Raw genomic sequence first — 6,000 nt, forward strand, 5'->3', positions numbered from 1 at the left:
GACCACAGGTGCCCACCACCATGCCCAGCTAATTTGTTGTATTTTTAGTAGAGATGGAGTTTCACCATTATAGCCAGGATGGTCTCAATCTCCTGACCTCGTGATCTGCCCGCCTCAGCCTCACAAAGTGCTGGGATTACAGGCATGAGCCACCGTGCCTGGCCTCTCTAGTTATTTTAATTGTGATGTTAGAATGTTGATTGTAGATCTTTCCTGCTTTCTCTGTGGGCATTTAGTGCTATAAATTTCCCTCTGCACACTGCTTTAAATGAGTCCCAGAGATTCAGGTACATTGTGTCTTTGTTCTCATTGGTTTCAAAGAACATCTTTATTTCTGCCTTAATTTCCTTATTTACCCAGTAGTCATTCAGGAACAGGTTGTTCAGTTTCCATGTAGCTGTGAGGTTTTGAGTGAGTTTCTTAATCTTGAGTTCTAATTTGATTGCACTGTAGTCTGAGAGACTGTTTGTTATGATTTCCATTCTTTTGCATTTGCTGAGGAGTGCTTTACTTCCAATTATATGGAATAACCAGCTAGCCTCATAATGACAGGATCAAATTCACACATAACAATATTAGAATTTTAGAATAAGTGCGATGTGGTGCTGAGAAGAATGTATATTCTATTGATTTGGGGTGGAGAGTTCTGTAAATGTCTACTAGGTCTGCTTGGTCCAGAGCTGAGTTCCAGTCCTGGATATCCTTGTTAATTTTGTCTTGTTGATCTGTCTAATAGTGACAGTGGGGTGTTAAAGTCTCCCACTATTATTGTGTGGGAGTCTAAGTCTCTTTGTAGGTCTCTAAGAACTTGCTTTATGAATGTGGGTGCTCCTGTATTGGGTGCATATATATTTAGGATAGTTAGCTCTTCTTGTTGCATTGATCCCTTTACCATTATGTAATGCCCTTCTTTATCTCTTTTGATCTTTGTTGGTTTAAAGTTTGTTTCATCAGAGACTAGGATTGCAACCCTGGCCTTTTTTTGCTTTCTATCTGCTTGGTAAATATTCCTCCATTCCTTTATTTTGAGCCTATGTGTGTCTTTGTACGTGAGATGGGTCTCCTGAATACAGCACACCAATGGGTCTTGATTCTTTTTTTTTTTTTTTTTTTTTTTGAGACAGAGTCTCGCTCTGTCGCCCAGGCTGGAGTGCAGTGGCGCGATCTTGGCTCACTGCAAGCTCCGCCTCCCGGGCTCACGCCATTCTCCTGCCTCAGCCTCTCCGAGTAGCTGGGACTACAGGCGCCCGCCACCACGCCCGGCTAATTTTTTGTATTTTTAGTAGAGACGGGGTTTCACCATGGTCTCGATCTCCTGACCTCGTGATCCGCCCGCCTCGGCCTCCCAAAGTGCTGGGATTACAAGCGTGAGCCACCGCGCCCGGCCGGGTCTTGATTCTTTATCCAATTTGCCAGTCTGTGTCTTTTAATTGGGGCACTTAACCTGTTTACATTTAAGTTTAATATTGGTATGTGTGAATTTGATCCTGTCATTACGATACTACCTGGTTATTTTGCCTGTTAGTTGATGCAGTTTCTTCATGCGTTGATGGTCTTTACAATTTGGCATGTTTTTCAGTGGGTGGTACCAGTTGTTCGTTTCCATGTTTAGTGCTTCCTTCAGGAGCTCTTATAAGGCAGGCCTGGTGGTGACAAAATCTCTCAGCATTTGCTTGTCTGAAAATGATTTTATTTCTCCTTTGCTTATGAAGGTTAGTTTGGCTGGATATGAAATTCTGGGTTGAAAATTCTTTTCTTTAAGAATGTTGAATATTGGTCCCCACTCTCTTCTGGCTTGTAAGGTTTTTGCTGAGAGATCCGCTGTTAGTCTAATGGTCTTCCCCTTCTAATGGGATTCCTTTGTGGGTAACCCGACCTTTCTCTCTGTCTGCCCTTAACATTTTTTCCTCATTTTGAGAGGTGACAGCGTGCTGGCAGTCCTCACAGCCCTCGCTCACTCTCGGCACCTCCTCTGCCTGGGCTCCCACTTTGGCAGCACTTGAGGAGCCCTTCAGCCCACCACTGCACTGTGGGAGCTCCTTTCTGGGCTGGCCAAGGCCAGAGCCCGCTCCCTCAGCTTGCAGGGAGGTCTGGAGAGGCACAAGCAGGAACCCAGGCTGCGCATGGTGCTTGCAGGCCAGCTGGAGTTCCGGGTGGGCGTGGGCTTGGCGGGCCCTGCACTCGGAGCAGCCAGCCGGCCCTGCCGGCCCGGGCAATGAGGGGCTTAGCACCTGGGCCAGCGGCTGCGGAGGTTGTACTGGGTCCCCCAGCAGTGCCAGCCCACCAGCGCTGTGCTCGATTTCTCACCGGGCCTTAGCTGCCTTCCCGTGGGACAGGGCTTGGGACCTGCAGCCCGCCATGCCTGAGCCTCCCACCCCTTCCGTGGGCTCCTGTGCAGCCCGAGCCTCCCCGATGAGCACCGCCCCCTGCTGCACGGCGCCCAGTCCCATCGACCACCCAAGGGCTGAGGAGTGCAGGCGCACGGCACGGGACTGGCAGGCAGCTCCACCTGCAGCCCCGGTGCAGGATCCACTGAGTGAAGCCAGCTGGGCTCCTGAGTCTGGGGGGCACGTGGAGAACCTTTATGTCTAGCTCAGGGATTGTAAATATACCAATCGGCACTCTGTATCTAGCTCAAGGTTTGTAAACACACCAATCAGCACCTTGTGTCTAGCTCAGGGTTTGTGAATGCACCAGTCGACACTCTGTATCTAGCTACTCTGGTAGGGCCTTGGAGAACCTTTGTGTCGACACTCTGTATCTAGCTAATCTGGTAGGGATGTGGAGAACCTTTATGTCTAGCTCAGGGATTGTAAATACACCAATCAGCACTCTGTATCTAGCTCAAGGTTTGTAAACACACCAATCAGCACCCTGTGTTTAGCTTAGGGTCTGTGAATGCACCGATCGACACTCTGTATCTAGCTACTCTGGTGGGGCCTTGGAGAACCTTTGTGTCGACACTCTGTATCTAGCTAATCTGGTGGGGATGTGGAGAACCTTTGTGTCTAGCTCAGGGATTGTAAACACACCAATCAGCCCCCTGTCAAAACAGACCACTCGGCTCTACCAATCAGCAGGATGTGGGTGGGGCCAGATAAGAGAATAAAACCAGGCTGCCCGAGCCAGCAGTGGCAACCCACTCGGGTCCCCTTGCACACTGTGGAAGCTTTGTTCTTTTGCTCTTTGCAATAAATCTTGCTACTGCTCACTCTTTGGGTCCACACTGTCTTTATGAGCTGTAACACTCACCGCGAAGGTCTGCAGCTTCACTCCTGAGCCAGTGAGACCATGAGCCCACCGGGAGGAACGAACAACTCCAGACGCGCCCCCTTAAGAGCTGTAACACTCACCACAAAGGTCTGCAGCTTCACTCCTGAGCCAGTGAGACCACAAACCCACCAGAAGGAAGAAACTCTGAACACATCCAAACATCAGAAGGAACAAACTCCAGACATGCCACCTTAAGAGCTGTAACACTCACCACAAGGGTCCGCGGCTTCATTCTTGAAGTCAGTGAGACCGAGAACCCACCAATTCCGGACACAATTTCAACTTTGGTGAATCTGATGATGATGTGTCTTGGGGTTGCTCTTCTCGAGGAGTATCTTTGTGGTGTTCTCTGTATTTCCTGAATTTGAATGTTGGCCTGCCTTGCTAGGTTGGGGAAGTTCTCCTGGATGATATCCTGAAGAGTGTTTTCCAACTTGGTTCCATTCTCCCCGTCACTTTCAGGTACACCAGTCAAATGTATATTTGGTCTTTTCACATAGTCCCATATTTCTTGGAAGGTTTGTTCTTTTCTTTTCACTCTTTTTTCTCTAATCTTGTCTTCTCACTTTATTTGAGTTAATCTTCAGTCTCTGATATCCCATCTTCTGCTTGATTGATTCAGCTATTGATACTTGTGTATGCTTCACCAAGTTCTCATGCTGTTTTTCAGCTCCATCAGGTCATTTATGTTCTTCTCTAAATTGGTTTTTCTCGTTAGCAATTCATCTAACCTTTTTTCAAGTTTCCTAGCTTCCTTGCATTGGGTTAGAACATGCTCCTTTAGCTTAGAGGAGTTTGTTATTACTGACCTTCTGAAGCCTACTTATGTCAATTCGTCAAACTCATTCTCCATCCAGTTTTGTTCCCTTGCTGGCGAGGAGTTGTGATCCTTTGAAGGAGAAGAGGCATTCTGCTTTTTGGAATTTTCAGCCTTTTTATGCTGGTTTCTCCCCATCTCCATGGATTTATCTACCTTTTGTCTTTGATGTTGGTGACCCTCGGATGACGTCCTTTTTGTTGATGTTGATACTATTCCTTTCTGTTTGCTAGTTTTCCTTCTAACAGTCAGGCACCTCTGCTGCAGGTCTGCTGGCGTTTGCTGGAGGTCCACTCTATACCCTGTTTGCCTGGGTATCACCAGCAGAGGCTGCAGAACATCAAAGATTGCTGTCTGTTCCTTCCTCCGGAAGCTTCATCCCAGAGGGGCACCTGCCAGATGCCAGCCAGAGCTCTCCTGTATGAGGTGTCTGTCGGCCCCTACTGGGAGGTGTCTCCCTGTCAGGATACATGGGGGTCAGGGACCCACTTGAGGAGGCAGTCTGTCCCTTATCAGAGCGCGAACGCTGTGCTGGGAGATCCACTGCTCTCTTCACAGCTGTCAGACAGCTGAAGCTGTGCCCACAACTGCCCCTTCCCACAGGTACTCTGTCCCAGGGAGGTGGGGGTTTTATCTATAAGTCCCTGACTGGGGCTGCTGCCTTTTTTTCAGAGATGCTCTGCCCAGAGAGGAGTAATCTAGACAGGCAGTCTGGCTGCAGTGTCATAGCTGAGTTGCAGAGGGCCTCCACCCAGTTTGAACTTCCTGGCGGCTTTGTTTACACTGTGAGAGTAAAACCGCCTACTCAAGCCTCAGCAATGGCGGGTGCCCCTCCCCCCACCAAGCTTGAGCATCCCAGGTCAACCTCAGACTGCTGTGCTAGCAGCGAGAATTTCAAGCCAGTGGACCTTAGCTTGCCGGGCTCTGTGGGGATGGGACCCACTGAGCCAGACCACTTGGCTCACTGGCTTCAGCCCCCTTTCCAGGGGAGTGAACGGTTCTGTCTTGCTGGTGTTCCAGATGCCACTGGGGTATGAAAAAAAAAAAACTCTTGCAGCTAGCTCGGTGTCTGCCCAAATGACCACCCAGTTTTGTGCTTGAAACCCAGGGCCCTGGTGGCATAGACACCAGAGGGAATTTCCTGGTCTGCTGGTTGTGGAGACTGTGGGAAAAGCACAGTGTCTGGTCCGGAGTACCCCATTCCTCCCAGTACAGTCTCTCACAGCTTCCCTTGGCTTGGGGAGGGAAATCCCCCGACCCCTTGTGCTTCCTGAGTGAAGCAATGCCCTACTCTGCTTCAGCTTGCCCTCTGTGGGCTGCACCCACTGTCCAACCAGTCCCAGTGAGATGAACCAGGTACCTCAGTTGGAAATGCAGAAATCACCTGCCTTCTGCGTCGATCTCGCTGGGAGCTGCAGACAGGAGCTGTTCCTATTTGGCCACCTTGCCAGCCAGCACGTTCTTAAAAGCAACACTTAATCATACACTGCCATATGATCCAGCCATTCCACTCTTCAGTACTTACCCAAAAGGAAAGAAAATACACAAGGAGACTTGAAAATGTTCATGGAAAATGTGTATTATGAAAAAACTGCATGGAGTTCCATTTTTTGTGTACCAAAATTAATTCCTACTGACTTGTTATAACATGTCTGAACAGGATCTAGTTTGAAGCACTAAGAAGGATAAGACATTAGTTTGAAAAGAGTCCCTGGCTGGGAGCGGTGGCTCACGCCTGCAATCCCAGCACTTTGGGAGGCCGAGGCGGATGGGTCATTTGAGGTCAGGAGTTCGAGGCCAGCCTGGCCAACATGGTAAAACCCTGTCTCTACTAAAAATACAAAAATTAGCCAGGCGTGGTGGCATGCGCTTGTAGTCCCAGCTACTCGGGAGGCTGAGGCAGGAGAATC

Source organism: Symphalangus syndactylus, chromosome 1 (genome assembly GCF_028878055.3).
Source record: "Symphalangus syndactylus isolate Jambi chromosome 1, NHGRI_mSymSyn1-v2.1_pri, whole genome shotgun sequence".
NCBI classification, from domain to species: Eukaryota; Metazoa; Chordata; class Mammalia; order Primates; family Hylobatidae; genus Symphalangus; species Symphalangus syndactylus.